This window comes from Oncorhynchus mykiss, chromosome 23 (assembly GCF_057628025.1).
Source record: "Oncorhynchus mykiss isolate SJ-2025 chromosome 23, ASM5762802v1, whole genome shotgun sequence".
Classification (NCBI taxonomy): Eukaryota; Metazoa; Chordata; class Actinopteri; order Salmoniformes; family Salmonidae; genus Oncorhynchus; species Oncorhynchus mykiss.
This window is the reverse complement of record NC_143044.1, coordinates 35,270,366-35,285,763: the sequence shown is the minus strand read 5'-3', so window position 1 is coordinate 35,285,763 and position 15,398 is coordinate 35,270,366. Positions and strand designations below refer to the sequence as shown.

The window sequence follows — 15,398 nt, the reverse complement described above, 5'->3', positions numbered from 1 at the left end:
GTGCCTTTCTGTTCAATGAACTCGTCCAAGGTCAATTCCATGGAGGGAATATACACTGCAGTATGTTGCCACGGCTGTCATAGAGCTGGCTGGGAGTACTCTGGGATTATAAGAGATATGGCTGAACTGCTTATAAACCCTTAAGTCCTAAGAATAGTGAAGTGTTACCTCTTTGTCTCTCATGTTATGAAACATGTCAAACTTGATTTCTGGTAATTGCAGTTTAAATGTCTTTAAGTACCAATGCCCCTCCCTGGCTCTTTGGGTGAGGTGACTGGTGACATAATGGTTAAGGCCAATTTTATTACACACACACACACACACACACAACCGGCTCTCAAGTCAGCCACACCAGCTTTCGCCATACTGCAGACGTCATGACTTCTAATGCATTTCTTGTTGATGTTAAGAAAGCTGATCTTAAATCAGTTGTTAAAGGTAGAAGGTAACCAGAGTCCTTCATATGAGACAGAGGAGTAGGATATAGTTTATTCTTGTCACTGATCTAATGTCAGTTTTGTGTTTCTCCTCTTAATGGTTAAGGTTAGGATTTAGGTATGGTAAGCTGATCCTAGATCTGTGGCTACGGGCAACTTTTATCCTTTACTCCGATCCATCCAGTCACGCCCCCGTTGGGTTGACCTGACCAGGCCTGACTGTAGCCTCCTACTACCGACTCACAGGGTCAGAGTGACGACTAGTTCCTGTTTCCAAAAGCCAGCGGTTGTTGACAGTTCGAAAGAACCTCTGCAACAGTGACAGTAGACTACTACTGACTTACAGAGTCACATTGACTCCGGCAGTAAGTCCTGTGGCTGAGTGTTGGAACCACTGCAATTCCCGTGTGTGTCTCACAAAACCTCACTGGAGAAGAACCAAAGAGGACACATCAAAAGTTCAAGCCATTGCTGTATTCACGAGCACACACAAAGTAGGCTTACTGTATATATTAGTATTGATGGTGTCAGCCCTATGACTTGATGTAGTAGTCTACTGTATTCCCTAAACTGTCATTGTGGATTTTATATGTACAATGTTGTTTTTATGCTTCTTTGCTGCAAACCAATTGCCCTCTGGAACAAATTAAGTTGAAACTTGAACTTGAACAAATTATTTTGCAACGGAAAGCGAAAAACTAAAATGAAAGTGAAAACAAAAACAAGTGGAGGTAGCTAGTCTCTCCCTGTTTCTGTCCGAATTCTCCCGTTGGATGGGAGTCAACCATTAACATGGGATATCAGAGCAGTCTCATCTATGAACCTACAGTCCTACTTGGATGGAGTCAACCATTAACATGGGATATCAGAGCAGTCTCATCTATGAACCTACAGTCCTACGTGGATGGAGTCAACCATTAACATGGGATATCAGAGCAGGCTAATCTATAATCCTCTGAGAGGTCACACACACATATGTACATATACACAGACAGACAGACACACACACACACACATGTACGTATACACAGACAGACACACACATGGATGGCAGTGTAGTGCCGTTGGTGGAGAATCTGGAATGTTCTCTCAGCATCTAGCTGGCTATCCTTGGATAGAGCTGTATTGTTGTCTCTCCTATCTGCATGTCTCTCTTCTCACTGTCTGTTGCACCATGGCTGTGTTTACACATGCAGCCCAATTCTGATCTTCTTTTCACTAATTGGTCTTTTGACCAATCAGATCAGCTCTACAAAGATCTGATGTGAAAAGATCTGATGTGATTGGTAAAAATACCAATTAGTGGAAATAATATCTGAATTGGGCTGCCTGTGTAAGCTCCACATTAAATATGGATGTTATGTACACCCACAATAGGAAAATGGAACAGGATGCTGGTATGAGGAACTAGCAGGGAGAATTGCCCCTTGTCCAATAGAGTTGAATTATATCAAATTTGATTGAATTGAATTGCATAACTTGTGAAAAATGTCCAGTGTCTTGCTTGAATAGACACACCTGCAGCAGAAGCCTGGTGAAACCAACTACTGAAGTGACTTGCCATAATGAGCGAAAGACAGAAAGAATACTACAGTTTTAGACAGTAATTTCGGAATCCAGCAATGCAATCTGATTGGACATGCCTCTATATTGACATCTTGCAGATGCCAAAAAAGCCCCCGTTCCAGAATGGCTGCTTTATCAGAGAGTTGACTGTCAATGGTCAAATAGCTCTCTATTCACTATATAGTGCCATTTCACACACAGTTATCATTGATGCAGGACCAGCAGAGGGATTCCCTGGCACGCCCCCAGGGGTTCTGCCTGCCATTGTGAGAGGCTCTACATTGGACAAACAGTGAATTTAACAAGAGGCCTTTCAGTCCAATATACATTTCTAGATGTGTAATGGACTGGAAGAAAATGGAAACAACAAGAAAAAAATGACAACATAACAGAATGATAACATACAGCTTTTGGTCATAATCTTAGTATCAGTACAGGCACAGGAGAGAAATTAAGTGCTTCTCCTTCATGCTGGGTTGAACTTAAAGATGAAAATTGGAATCCTGGGTTCCAGTAGTGCATCAGAGGGACACACGCATGACTGTGTTCCCCTTAGTCAGTTGGCAGTTAAGGGTTGTGCATCTGAAAGTACTTCACATGAGGCTCACACACACCACAGAGCACTGGAGTGTAGTCTGTGTTTATTTTTTAACCTTTATTTAACTAGGCAAGTCAAATTCTTATTTTCAATGATGGCCTAGGAACAGTGGGTTAACTGTCTTGTTCAGGGGCAGAACGACAGATTTGTACCTTGTCAGCTCGGGATTCAATCTTGCAACCTTTCAGTTACTAGTCCAACACTCTAACCACTAGGCTACGCTGCCGCCCCATCAAGACATTGTCAAGGGTAGAGTGCCTTCACAAAGTATTCACACCCCTTGACTTTTTCCAAATGTTGTTGTGTTACAGCCTGAATTTTAAATGGATTCAATTTAGATTTTGTGTCACTTACCCCATAATGTTAAAGTGGAATTATGTTTTGAGAAATGTTTACAAATGAATTACAAATGAAAAGTAAGTCAATAAGTATTCAACCCCTTTTGTTATGGCAAGTCTAAATAAGTTCAGGACTAAAAATGTACTTCACAAGTCACATAATAAGTTGCGTGGACTCTGTGTGCACCTAATTGTTGTTGTGTACCTAATCTCTGTACACCACACATACAATTGTCTGTAAGGTCCCTCAGTCAAACAGTGAATTTTAAACACAAATTCAACCACAAAGACCAGGAAGGTTTTCCAATGCCTCGCAAAGAAGGACACGTATTGGTAGATGGGTAAAAATATTTTTTAAAAGCAGATAATGAATATCCCTTTGAGCATAGTTAAGTTATTAATTAGGTATTGGATGGTGTATCAATACACCCAGTCACTACAACGATACAGTCATCATTCCTAACTCAGTTGCCAGAGAGGAAGGAAACCGCTCAGGGATTTCACCATGAGGCCAACGGGGACTTCAAAACAGTTACAGAGTTTAATTGTTGTGATAGGAGAAAACTGAGGCTGGATCAACAACATTGTAGTTACTCCACAATACTAGTTTACTCTGAAGGAGGATCAGTAACAGTTGTGACCATCCATGGAGCTGAAGTCAAGGCTGAGGTCAAGGCTGAGGTCAAAGCTTCAATGGTCTAATAAATCTATTTGGGTAAATCCATTTGAATTCAATCACTTTTTTACAGCACCCCTTTTTGATTTGAATTAAACTTTCCATACATATTTGCCCATTGTACAAGTGCTCAGAAAGTGACTTTTTGAACCTGAATCCCAAAACATTCAGGAGATAAAGGTGCTCAAAGTTGACCAATTTTAGATCCCCCACCGTACTATTAGACATCCTACTATTAGACATGTCTTCATCACTGGAAAAGACAAAAAGTTCAGATTTATATCATTTAAAAGCTTACAAACAGGGTTGTCATACAATTTGTTTATTTTTATTATGCAAATTCTGTCATTTTTAAAACCTTTTAACGTCAATTAACTTACACATTGTTTTCATATTCACATACAGTATGTTGTACCTTAGACCCTATTTTACATAATCTAAGGTGTTTGTGTTGTGCCCGCCATCAGTTGAGACACATGTTTTGGCTAATAAACATACTAAAATACGAATAAAATTGAAATTGTGTCTTTCAAATGGTACCACAAAGATGGAGGTTCACACGAGAGAATGTTGACTTGAATGGGAATATCTGTTGTTTTAAATGATACTGTCAATCCTCCATAGGAAACCTATTGAAATCAAATAAATATAGATAATACAACAGACATAACATTCAACGGTGGGTGGGCCGGCGGTCATCTTTGTGGTAGTAATTAGTAGTAAAAATGTCAATTTAATTTCAATTTCAATGGTGTGCCAGCTAATGGTCTGTGGTCTGAAAGGATAGGTCCATTCTATAAATGTTATTTCTATGAATGAAATGCCCCGCTTTATTCAAGAGCATGTTGTGTCTCAACCGATGAGGGCAAAATACAACATCCTCAGACGATGTGAAATAGGTCTAAGCTACAGTACGACCTATGCGGATAGATAATTGGCATTAAATTAAAGTTGTTGTTTTTTTAATTACAATTTTAATTTAAAATATTTATTTCAAAAAATAATCAAATTGTTTGAGAAGAGTGTTTGTAAGATTTTAAATTATATCAAACTTAACCGTTTATCTTTCCCAGTGATGAAGACATGGATGCCTCATGGTATGGTGGGGTATTCAAAATGGACCAACTTTGAGCACCTTTATCTCCTGAATGTTTTGGGATTTAGATCCAAAAATTCACTTTCCGACCACTTCTTCCATGGGCAAACATGTATGGAAAGTTTTGTTTAAATCAAAATGGATGCTGTCAAAAAGTTATTCAATTAAAATGGATTGACCCATGTACTATAGCTATTATATATATGTATTTATTTTTACCTAGCAAAGACTTATAGATGACCTGGAGCCAGTGGGTTTGGCGACGAATATGAAGCGGGGGCCAGCCAGGTAGTATATGGGGCTTTGGTGATAAAACGGATGGCACTGTGATAGACTGCATCCAATTTGCTGAGTAGAGGGTTGGAGGCTATTTTGTAAATGACATCACCGAAGTCAAGGATTGGTAGGATAGTCAGTTTTATGAGGGTATGTTTGAAGCATGAGCGAAGAATGCTTTGTTGTTAAATAGGAAATCGATTCTAGATTTCATTTTGGATTGGAGATGCTTAATGTGAGTCTGGAAATAGAGTTTAAAGTCTAACCAGACACCTAGTTATTTGTAGTTGTCCACATATTCTAAGTCAGAACTGTCCAGAGTAGTGATGCTAGACTGGTGGGCAGGTGCAGGCAGCGATCGGTTGAAGAGCATGCATTTAGTTTTACTTGCATTCAAGAGCAGTTGGAGGCCACGGAAGGAGAATTGTATGGCATTGAAGCTCGTCTGGAGGTTTGTTAACACAGTGTCCAAAGGAGGGCCAGATGAATACAGAATGGTGTCATCTGCGTAGAGGTGTATCAGAGAATCACCCACAGCAAGAGCGACATCATTGATGTATACAGAGAAAAGAGTTGGCCTGAGAATTGAACCCTGTGGCACCCCCATAGTGACTGCCAGAGGTCCGGACAACAGGCCCTTCAATTTGACACACTGAACTCTAACTGAGAAGTAGTTGGTGAACCAGGCGAGGCAGTCATTTGAGAAACCAAGGTTATAGAGTCTGCCGATAAGAATGCGTTGATTGATAGTGTCGAAAGCCTTGGCCAGGTCGATGAATACAGCTGCACACTATTGTCTTTTATCAATGGCGGTTATGATATCGTTTAGGATCTTGAGTGTGGCTGAGGTGCACCCATAACTTGCTTGGAAACCAGATTGCATAGCAACATACTGTGGTAGGCTGTATTGTAAATGCTGTATCGGGCTGGTGTTGGGCCCAATATACATCAAAATGTTCAACATCATTATACATGTTCACTAATCGTGGATCAAATTAATAAATCCTAAGCAGTACTTTTAGCATTTACTTTCATTAATTCAGCGTTTCCTTTTTTTAGGTTATGTATGCAGTTATAGTTTTTACTGTGTCATTGGTAAACAAATGTTTTTGTGTGCACAAGAACAATTATTTTGTCAGCATTGGAGGATTGACCGGATTCCGTTCTTCGTTTTATGACTTTGTGTATATAGCAACAATGTATCCCAGCACCATTTTTAGTGTGTGTGTGTGTGACGAAGACGATAAGTAATTAAGGAAGTAGTCTAACCTAGCCTGATAACTTTAGCTAGCTACTACTAGTGGATATAATTTTAGCTAAAACTAATCTATAGAGATTTGAAACAATTTGCTACCATGTTAATGCCAAACAATGACAAGCCTACAAGGACAGGCCATTCATTCGTCGAGAGCGACGAGCCCCCGTTCGCTGATTCCAGCAGCGAAGAGGGCAAACCGAAAGAGTCCGAGCCATGCACTTCCACCGACGATGACAGCTTTCTGGCTGGACAAGAACAGGTGGCCGCACCAGGCCTAGCCACACCTCCAAACAATGCCGGCGAAGACCCTACTATCTTGGACCCAGACTAAGATTCATCACTCCCCGTCCCGGATGACAGTTGTGGTGCTGCTGCTAAATCCGACACCCAGACAAAAAACATAAAAGTGAGTGTCCAAAATATATAAATTGATCTTTACGGGATGTTAGTGCAGGCTGGGCCACATCAGGATAAGGAGGGGAATTTCCCAAGAGATGAGGGGCAACGAAAGTTTTCGGTGGCCCACTACAATAGGAGGATGGCGAACGGAGAGAGAGTGGAGAGACCAAGGCTTGTCTATTCCAAGCAAAACGATGCAGCCTTTTGTTTTTGCGAGGTTTTTTTCACGCTGTGTTTTTTTCACGCGAGTGAAAATCTGCACTGGTCAGAGATGGAACCAGGGACTGAAAGAACCCGTGCTACCTCCTCAGCTCTCATGAGAAGTCGAATGACCACCTAGATAGTTTCCAGAGGTGAAAGGAGCTGGAGATCAGGCTGGTGTCCAATCAAACTCAGACGATTTGACCATGGACAGCTACCGAGAGAAAACATCGCTGACTGCAATGCAGCGCCACAGCAGAGGAAAGAGGCCACTCTAGGTGGAGACGAAATAAATAAATGCTGATGTTGGACAATCAAATTCGATAGATAAATAAACGAAATTCGTTAAGGCTGGGTCATTGACATAAAGCTTATTTTACACTGCTCCAGCGAAACGAGACCCGTCATGCATTTATGAAAGCACTTGTTTCCAAAGTTCAAATGATCTTACTCTGTTTTACAGTTCTACAGGGATATTAAAGAATATGTTAAATATGTTATATAAAAGTGTTATTTTTATTGTAATTGTAACAATTATGGGGTCGTGCCATGTGTGATAACAGGTGGGACATTATTAATAAGAAACTTGTTTTCCTACTATAGGTAGTAGGTTGCATAGTGATCGCAACAATCCCCTCTTCCTGGCAAGGGACCTCCTATATGTGCACGCGTCCACCAAAAATGTTTATGGGCATAGATAATTGGAGATTATTTCTTCATCTTCCAAAAAAATGAGTGGTAAGCCTACCTCTTTGACAGACACAATTATCCTATCCATAGATGTTGGTATAGGCAAATACTCCAATACTGTCGCATGCACCGATTAAATACCTCGGTGTCTGGGAAGGGCTTGGTGTGTTTGACTAAAACCAGGGCTCGAATTGAGTGAGGGTATCATATCCCCTTTGTTAAAGAAAATGGCAAAAATGATATATATTGTTTGATTTATATTTTGAAATAAATACATAAAATGTATCCAGATTATATCAAGCGTTCTATAACCATGCTTAACTCTGTTTCTACCATAAGGTATCACAATCTCTAAAACGCCCGCAAAGACATGACTCCGATCCATATGGGGATGTATTGATTCCTCTCTATGACAATCTGAAGCTAAACTGCAGCCTATAATATTCGAGGGTATACAAAAAAAAAAAGATTTGGTATTCTGTCCCTATTAATTGAGCTTTTCTCTTTTTGAAACGAGAATATGTTTGTTTACACCCAGGTAGCTTTTAGGGAAGCACTTCTATTGGTTATACATTTTATTGTCTTGATTTTTGCCTTGCCTAGAGCGGCAGAACGTCCAGGACCGGCCCTGTATGTAAACTTCAACAGCATTGTAATACATGGAGCTGAATATGGCTACAGCATTACCAAAATATGACATTTCTCTCATAGGAGCTGATATGTCATAGAGGCCTGAGAGAAGCAGTCTTTGTGTTCAGTAGAAAGGACGGAAAGGAGAAAGAGAAGGTGAGGTGTTGAGTACAGGCAAGGGTGACAACGTTATTATACCCTGATGAAGGCAACGTGTCTGTCGAAACGTTGGTTATTAGGTTAATTAATTATTGCATCTGAGCTCCTAGAGTGTGCGGCTCTATGTTATTTTTCAAGTGTTCTACTCCGCTAGTCAGCACCTCGCCTAAACAGGTGTGCGTTTCTTTCGCCAACAGATAAGGCTGACAAGGTAACACACACACACGCGCACTAACAGCAGCAGCAGACGTCCGAAAAACAGAGTCGTCACTGCGGTGCTAACAGGGTTTCTAACAGTGTTATCTTGGTGCCTGCAGCTAGAAGTGTGAGAAAATTACATTTTGGCACACGTCAGGAAGTGTGTGTGTGTAGCCTACAGCGACCAGTGACTTTTCAGCACATCCAATAGGTGCAGTTGTGATTGCCCTGGAGTGGATGGTTTGGAACAGCACTGTCAGTGGTGAAGGTAGAGGATACTGTATTCCCTAAAGGGAAATGTAAGAGCTATGTTGAATGCACAGGTTGCTGCCATCACTTCACAGCACAGAGATCTATTTCCATCTATTTTATTTGTGTGATAGGTGTGGTTGTGACAGCATTAGAAGGTGATGGCTGAACAGAGGCTGAAGTGACATATTTAACAGCATAGAGATCTATTTCCATCTATTATCTTTGTGTGACGTACGTATGTAGAAGGTTCTCTGACCTAATGTTTGGATCAAGTTGTCACATTGAACTTTCCTTAACGAAAAGATAATTAGAAAACAAATGACAGACTCCTCTTTGAATACCGGTAAGTGTCATTTTTCCAGAACTCCTGGCTGTTCCTGTCCCCAATCCACCTTGTCATGTTGCTGTTACGACTGCAGCTGTAGACCCTTGACCTAACCTGACTTCACAGGGCGTGCTACCTTCTCCTGGACCCCGGCTGATAGAGTCCCACCACCCTACCCGTTATCTACTCAGTACAGGCAGAAGAGGACAGGCCACCCCCTCTGAGCCTGGTTCCTCTCTAGGTTTCTTCCTAGGTTCCTGCCTTCTAGGGTGATTTTCCTAGACAATGTGCCTCTGCATTGCTTGCTGTTTGGGGTTTTAGGCTGGGTTTCTGTATAGCACTTTGTGACAACTGCGAATGTAAAAAAGGCTTTTTAACATAGATTTGATTGATTGATGGTCACTTCTTGTGTAAGTCTGGTTGACTGTCTGTGTGGTCCCCTCATGGGCAATTCACCCTGAAAACAAAGTTATTCTATTCAGTTCTATTCTATTGTACTCACCACAAACTCCAAAATGACCTAATCTGATTAGAGAGACAGAGAGGACTGTTTCATATTCCTATTCTCTATGGAATTCAATATCTGACTTGGAATTCTCTATCCTACCCTATGTTGCAGAGCAAAGCACTGCAATATTACACCTCTGGACATCCAGAAACCAGTGGAGGCTGCTTAGGGGAAGACGACTCATCATATTGGCCAGAACAGAGCAAATGGATTGGCATTTGATACCATACCATTGTATTTGATACCATTCCACTTATTCTGCTCCAGCCATTACCAAGAGCCCATCCTTCTCAATGAAGGTGCCACCAACCACCTGTGCCAGAAACAGATGTGCATAGCTACCTTGAATATAATCGAATGAAATCGTGTCCACAAAGAGGGCATGAAAATAATATGTGATGCTCACATCCTTGCCAGTGTGCCCAGCCTCCACATATGTTGTAGTTTTAAGAACGAGCTTTCACCGTCAAGCCAAGTAATTCCAACGAAGAACAACCACAGAACAACTCCCAGAAACAATTTCCATTGTGAGCTACAGACATCGTTGGTTCCATTGCTTGAGTAGATTTAGCAAATTAGGAATCTTGTGGATTAATGAGGGGATTCATATTTAGTAGTGGCGGTGTGGCCGTGTTTAGCACCAATTGATTGCATTAGTTTTGGGACCGGGCTGCCTCCGGGATGTGAGCCCTATTCAAAGTTCACGGCGAAATCGGCTCCAAACAAAAGAGACGCAATTAAGCACGAGAAGTAATGAAGGATTTTGATGAAAACGCTTTATCTGCCTTCCCAATGAAAAATATATTTTATGGAAAATATATGTTATTTGTTTGTGGACGATGCACCATGCTGCCTTGATGACAGCATAACTGAACTGCGCAGATTACTGTTCGATATGAGAACGGCGCTCCTCCCTCACCGCTTTTGACCGGCATGTCACGGGCCATGGACCGGTGCCCTGATGTTCAGCATAATCGAATCAGCCCAATCTCTAACAGGGACATCGGCCCACAGCACAAAATCGGAGTCGGTGTTTAAGCAAATGCCGTCAAACATCGGGCGAAATCGGGGAGTGAGGAGCACCATTCTATAATCTGTGCGCGGCTCAGTCATTTTGTCAACATAAAATAAATGTTTGAATTTTCAACAAAAAATATTTGGGAAAGAAGAACAAAAATAAAAATCAATCACTTTTCCATGGGACAACACAGAATCCTACTAATTTACACACGTACTTAAGTAGGTCACTCTTGTTTTGAGCAGATTTCACCTTGGGCTTTGAACCAGGCACCTGGCTCACGCCGGGAGCAGCCCGGTTTTAAAATCGAAAGCAATTAACTTTCAGTTAAAACACCTCTACACGGGCGCCCGGGCGATATTAATCGAACCCCCTCAATGGCCCGATGCGAGCCAGCTCAAAGTGCCACGACTCCATTTAAAGGAAGAGGATTCCCAGACGAACTGCCTGAGAAATAATTTGGGGAAATAGCTGCATATTTTACTTCAGATTGAAAGAAATTCAACGACAACATCCGTGCTTCTTCAACCGCCCCAGAAGCGGTCTACAGTAGCTACATCAGCAGATATATATAAAAAATAAGGTATGAATTCTGAAGAGCTCTAGAATACTATTCTGAAAAATCAGAACCTTATTCCATATTTCATATGGATGGTAGTCAGACGAACTAACTGGTTGGCTAATGATGACTGTAACTATTTAGCATGTGATTCTTACTAGGCAGCAGCTGACAACTTCGCAATTGTATAATAATAAACTAGCAATGAAACTAAGTTAACTGGCTAAAAAGCCAGCTAGCTAACGTGTTGTAGCCTACTAGCCTAGCTAACGTTAGCTAGCCAGCTCCTAGCTGATCATTCTCAACTCGAGATGTGATGTAGCTACATAGTAGATAACTCTGTGTAACGGTAGTTACATAGATTTGTGGAGTTGCTAATTCTCAGCTGGCTATCTCGACTTTCTTGCTAACGCGTTAGCTATGCTAGTTACGACAGTTTCCCACAAGATGCCAGTTAGTAATGACAACTTAATTTCCATTTCATGTCATGATAAAAGATTTCGAAATTACATGACAGCGTTTTTATGATAAACATGCCGAATACAGGGCCTGACTGACCACCGCATTTGGGGCTCCAGGGCACCTACCGCCACTTTTTTATTTTTGAGAGGGGGGGGGCAGTAGGACTTTGTTTTAGCAGCCCCCCCCAAATTAACTTCCTGCATTTCAACACTTTGCCATGGGACAGAGATAAAGTGTGCTATTTTATAGCTAATCTCATGCTATTCTTCACATTTTGCCATGAAGATGAGAGACAATTTTGCACTATTAAAGCAAATTTCTTGCTGATGCTTATGGTGTGTTCATATGCTATCTGGGAGGTTGGGGGCCCCTGGTGGAATACAGCATCATGTATCATAAGGATAAAAAAATGTATGTATAAAAACACAATCATTTTGCTCCACCCGCAATAACATCTGCTAAACATGTGTTTTTGACCAATAAAATTGGATTTGATTTGGATGGGAGTCAGAGAGTAGGGGCTGGTGGGTAGTTACTGTTCTGGACAGGGAGTAAAATAATCCCTTTGGAATGTCCAGACAAACTTGGACGGTGCGTTGGGGTGTTGGCATTATGCCAAGCACTTGTTATAATAACACATGCTTGGCACTATAATGCCAAGCACACACACACATCTCCCCCAGCTGCACTGAGTGAGCTAATTGAAGTGTACATAGCCTACTCTTTTGGTGATCCAGAAAAACAGGAGAACACTTATGTGGCTGTTTTATGAAAATCTGGGAATATTTTGCCAAGGAAACATTTCTGGTTGGTGTCAGGGAATGTAAACTGTTAGGGAGACTTTTAAAACAGGATTGAATAAAGTAACAGTAAATATGTTGAATGAGCATTGAGAGTTTGACAAAATTACCTTATGTCTTGAAGTCTAATATGGCTATTTACATACTTTCGTAGCTCTTTGTTAGATGCACGCTTTTGTAAGTACCGGTAGTTAACTGTCCACTCCTAGTTTAGCTGGAATGTAGCCCGAAAGGATTTGACAAATGTATTTGGTTGACGAAATGAAATTGGCCAATGCTTCTTCTTGCACTGCGCAGAATTATTATAATATATATTTTTTACATTTCACCTTTTATTTAACCAGGTAGGCTAGTTGAGAACAAGTTCTCATTTACAACAATTTACAACAACCTGGAGAAGATAAAGCAAAGCAGTGCGACACAAACAACACTAAGGTACACATGGAATAAACAAATGTACAGTCAATAACACAATAAAGAAAGTCTATATACAGTGTGTGCAAATGGCGTGAGGAGGTAAGGCAATAAATAGGCCATAGTAGCAAGTAATTACAATTGAGCAAAATTAACACTGGAGTGATAGATGTGCAGATGATGATGTGCAAGTAGAAATACTAGTGTGCAAAAGAGCAGAAAAATAATAAAAACAATATGGGGATGAGGTAGGTAGATTAGATGGGTTATTTACAGATGCTCTTTGTACAGCTGCAGCATTCGGTTAGCTGCTCGGATAGCTGATGTTTAAAGTTAGTGAGGGAAATATAAGTCTCCAGCTTCAGCGATTTTTGCAATTCGTTCCAGTCATTGGCAGCAGAGAACTGGAAGGAAAGGCGACCAAAGGAGGTGTTGGCTTTGGGGATGACCAGTGAGATATACCTGCTGGAGCATGTGCTACGGGTGGGTGTTGTTATCGTGACCAGTGAGCTGAGATAAGGCGGAGCTTTACCTAGCAAAGACATATAGATGACCTGGAGCCAGTGGGTCTGGCGACGAATATGTAGCGAGGGCCAACCGACGAGCGCATGCAGGTCGCAGTGGTGGGTGGTATATGGGGCTTTGGTGACAAAATGGATGGCACTGTGATAGACTGCATCCAGTTTGCTGAGTAGAGTGTTGGAGGCTATTTTGTAAATTACATCGCCGAAGTCGGGGATTGGTAGGATAGTCAGTTTTACGAGGGTATGTTTGGTGGCGTGTGTGAAGGAGGCTTTGTTGCGGAATAGGAAGCCGATTCTAGATTTAATTTTAGATTAGAGATGTTTAATACGGCTGAGATCCCGCTAACGGGATCGATATGACAACAGCCAGTGAAAGTGCAGGGCGCCAAATTCAAAAAACAGAAATCTCATAATTAAAATTCCTCAAAAATACAAGTATATTACACCATTTTAAAGATAAACTTGTTGTTAATCCCACCACAGTGTCCGATTTCAAAAAGGCTTTACGACGAAAGCACACCAAACGATTGTTAGGTCAGTACCTAGTCACAGAAAAACACAGCCATTTTTCCAGCCAAAGAGAGGAGTCACAAAAAGCAGTAATAGAGATCAAATTAATCACTAACCTTTGATCTTCATCAGATGACACTCATAGGACCTCATGTTACACAATACATGTATGTTTTGTTCGATAAAGTTCATATTTATATCCAACAATCTCAGTTTACATTGGCGCGTTATGTTCAGTAATGTTTTGCTTCTAAAAGATCCGGTGATTTTTGCAGAAAGCCACATCAATTTACAGAAATACTCATAATAAACATTGATAAAAGATACAAGGGTTATGCATGGAACTTTAGATAAACTTCTCCTTAATGCAACCGCTGTGTCAGATTTCAAAAAATACTTTACGGAAAAAGCACACCATGCAATAATCTGAGTACGTCGCTCAGACACAAAAACAAGCCATAGAGATACCCGCCATGTTGTGGAGTCAACAGAAGTCAGAAATAGCATTATAAATATTCACTTACCTTTGATGATCTCCATCAGAATGCACTCCCAGGAATCCAAGTTCCACAATAAATGTTTGTTTTGTTCGATAAAGTCCATTTATGTCCAAATACCTCCTTTTTGTTTGCGTTTAGTTCACAAATCAATATTCACGACGCGCAGGGCAGACAAAGTCCCGTTACAGTTCGTAGAAACATGTCAAACGATGTATAGAATCAATCTTTAGGATGTTTTTATCATAAATCTTCAATAATGTTTCAACCTGAGAATTCCTTTGTCTTTAGAAATGCAATGGAATGCAGCTACCTATCATGTGCGCACGCCTGACTGAGCTCATGGCCTTCTGGCAGACCCCTTGGTCAACCTCCTCTTATTCTCTCCTCCTTCACAGTAGAAGCCCCAAACAAGGTTCTAAAGACTGTTGACATCTAGTGGAAGCCATAGGAAGTGCAATCGAACCAAATTTACACTATCTTGGATAGGCAAAGAGTTGAAAAACTACAAACCTCAGACTTCCCACTTCCTGGTTGGATGGGTGTCTGAGTTGAATGTTATTTGATTATGCAAACAATCTGGAATGTATTACAGCAACATTTCTCATAACTAGAAGAGAAGCAGTAAGTCTCTCAATTGTCAACCAGGAAAGACTGGTATGCATGTTGTTGTTGTTAGTTCTGTATGTGTTAAGGGCAAGGCGTGCTGCTCCGTTTTGAGCCAGCTGCAGCTTTGCTTGGTCTTTCTTTGCTACACTTGACCACATGTGACTTGTTTCAGGTAACTCAGCGTATGTCGACATCACTACTGTACTTCACAGGAGCAGCATTTGAACATCATTTTTAAATGTTTTTTTATCAAAATGCGGTTTTCGGCAGAATTGCCTTCTGGAATGTGAATTTTCATGTGCCTTAATAACAAACTTGTATTCCATCCATAAATATGATTAAAATTGTTAAATTACGAGCCTAGTTGGTTTAGCCATGGAAAAACGCAGGAACCTTCC

At 40.9% G+C, this 15,398-nt stretch overlaps 1 protein-coding gene across 16 annotated transcripts in view; it reads left to right on the top strand.

The window, feature by feature from the left end:
• Nucleotides 1-10,593: 10,593 nt before the first annotated feature.
• LOC110502822 (ribosome-binding protein 1) overlaps nucleotides 10,594-15,398 on the top strand; it is a 43,118-nt gene continuing 38,313 nt past the window's right edge. For all 16 annotated transcript variants that reach the window (XR_016491098.1, XR_016491097.1, XR_016491100.1 and 13 more), the window contains exon 1: nucleotides 10,594-11,208. The gene's annotated coding sequence lies outside the window, so the exon portion shown is untranslated. The remainder of the gene's footprint in view (nucleotides 11,209-15,398) is intronic.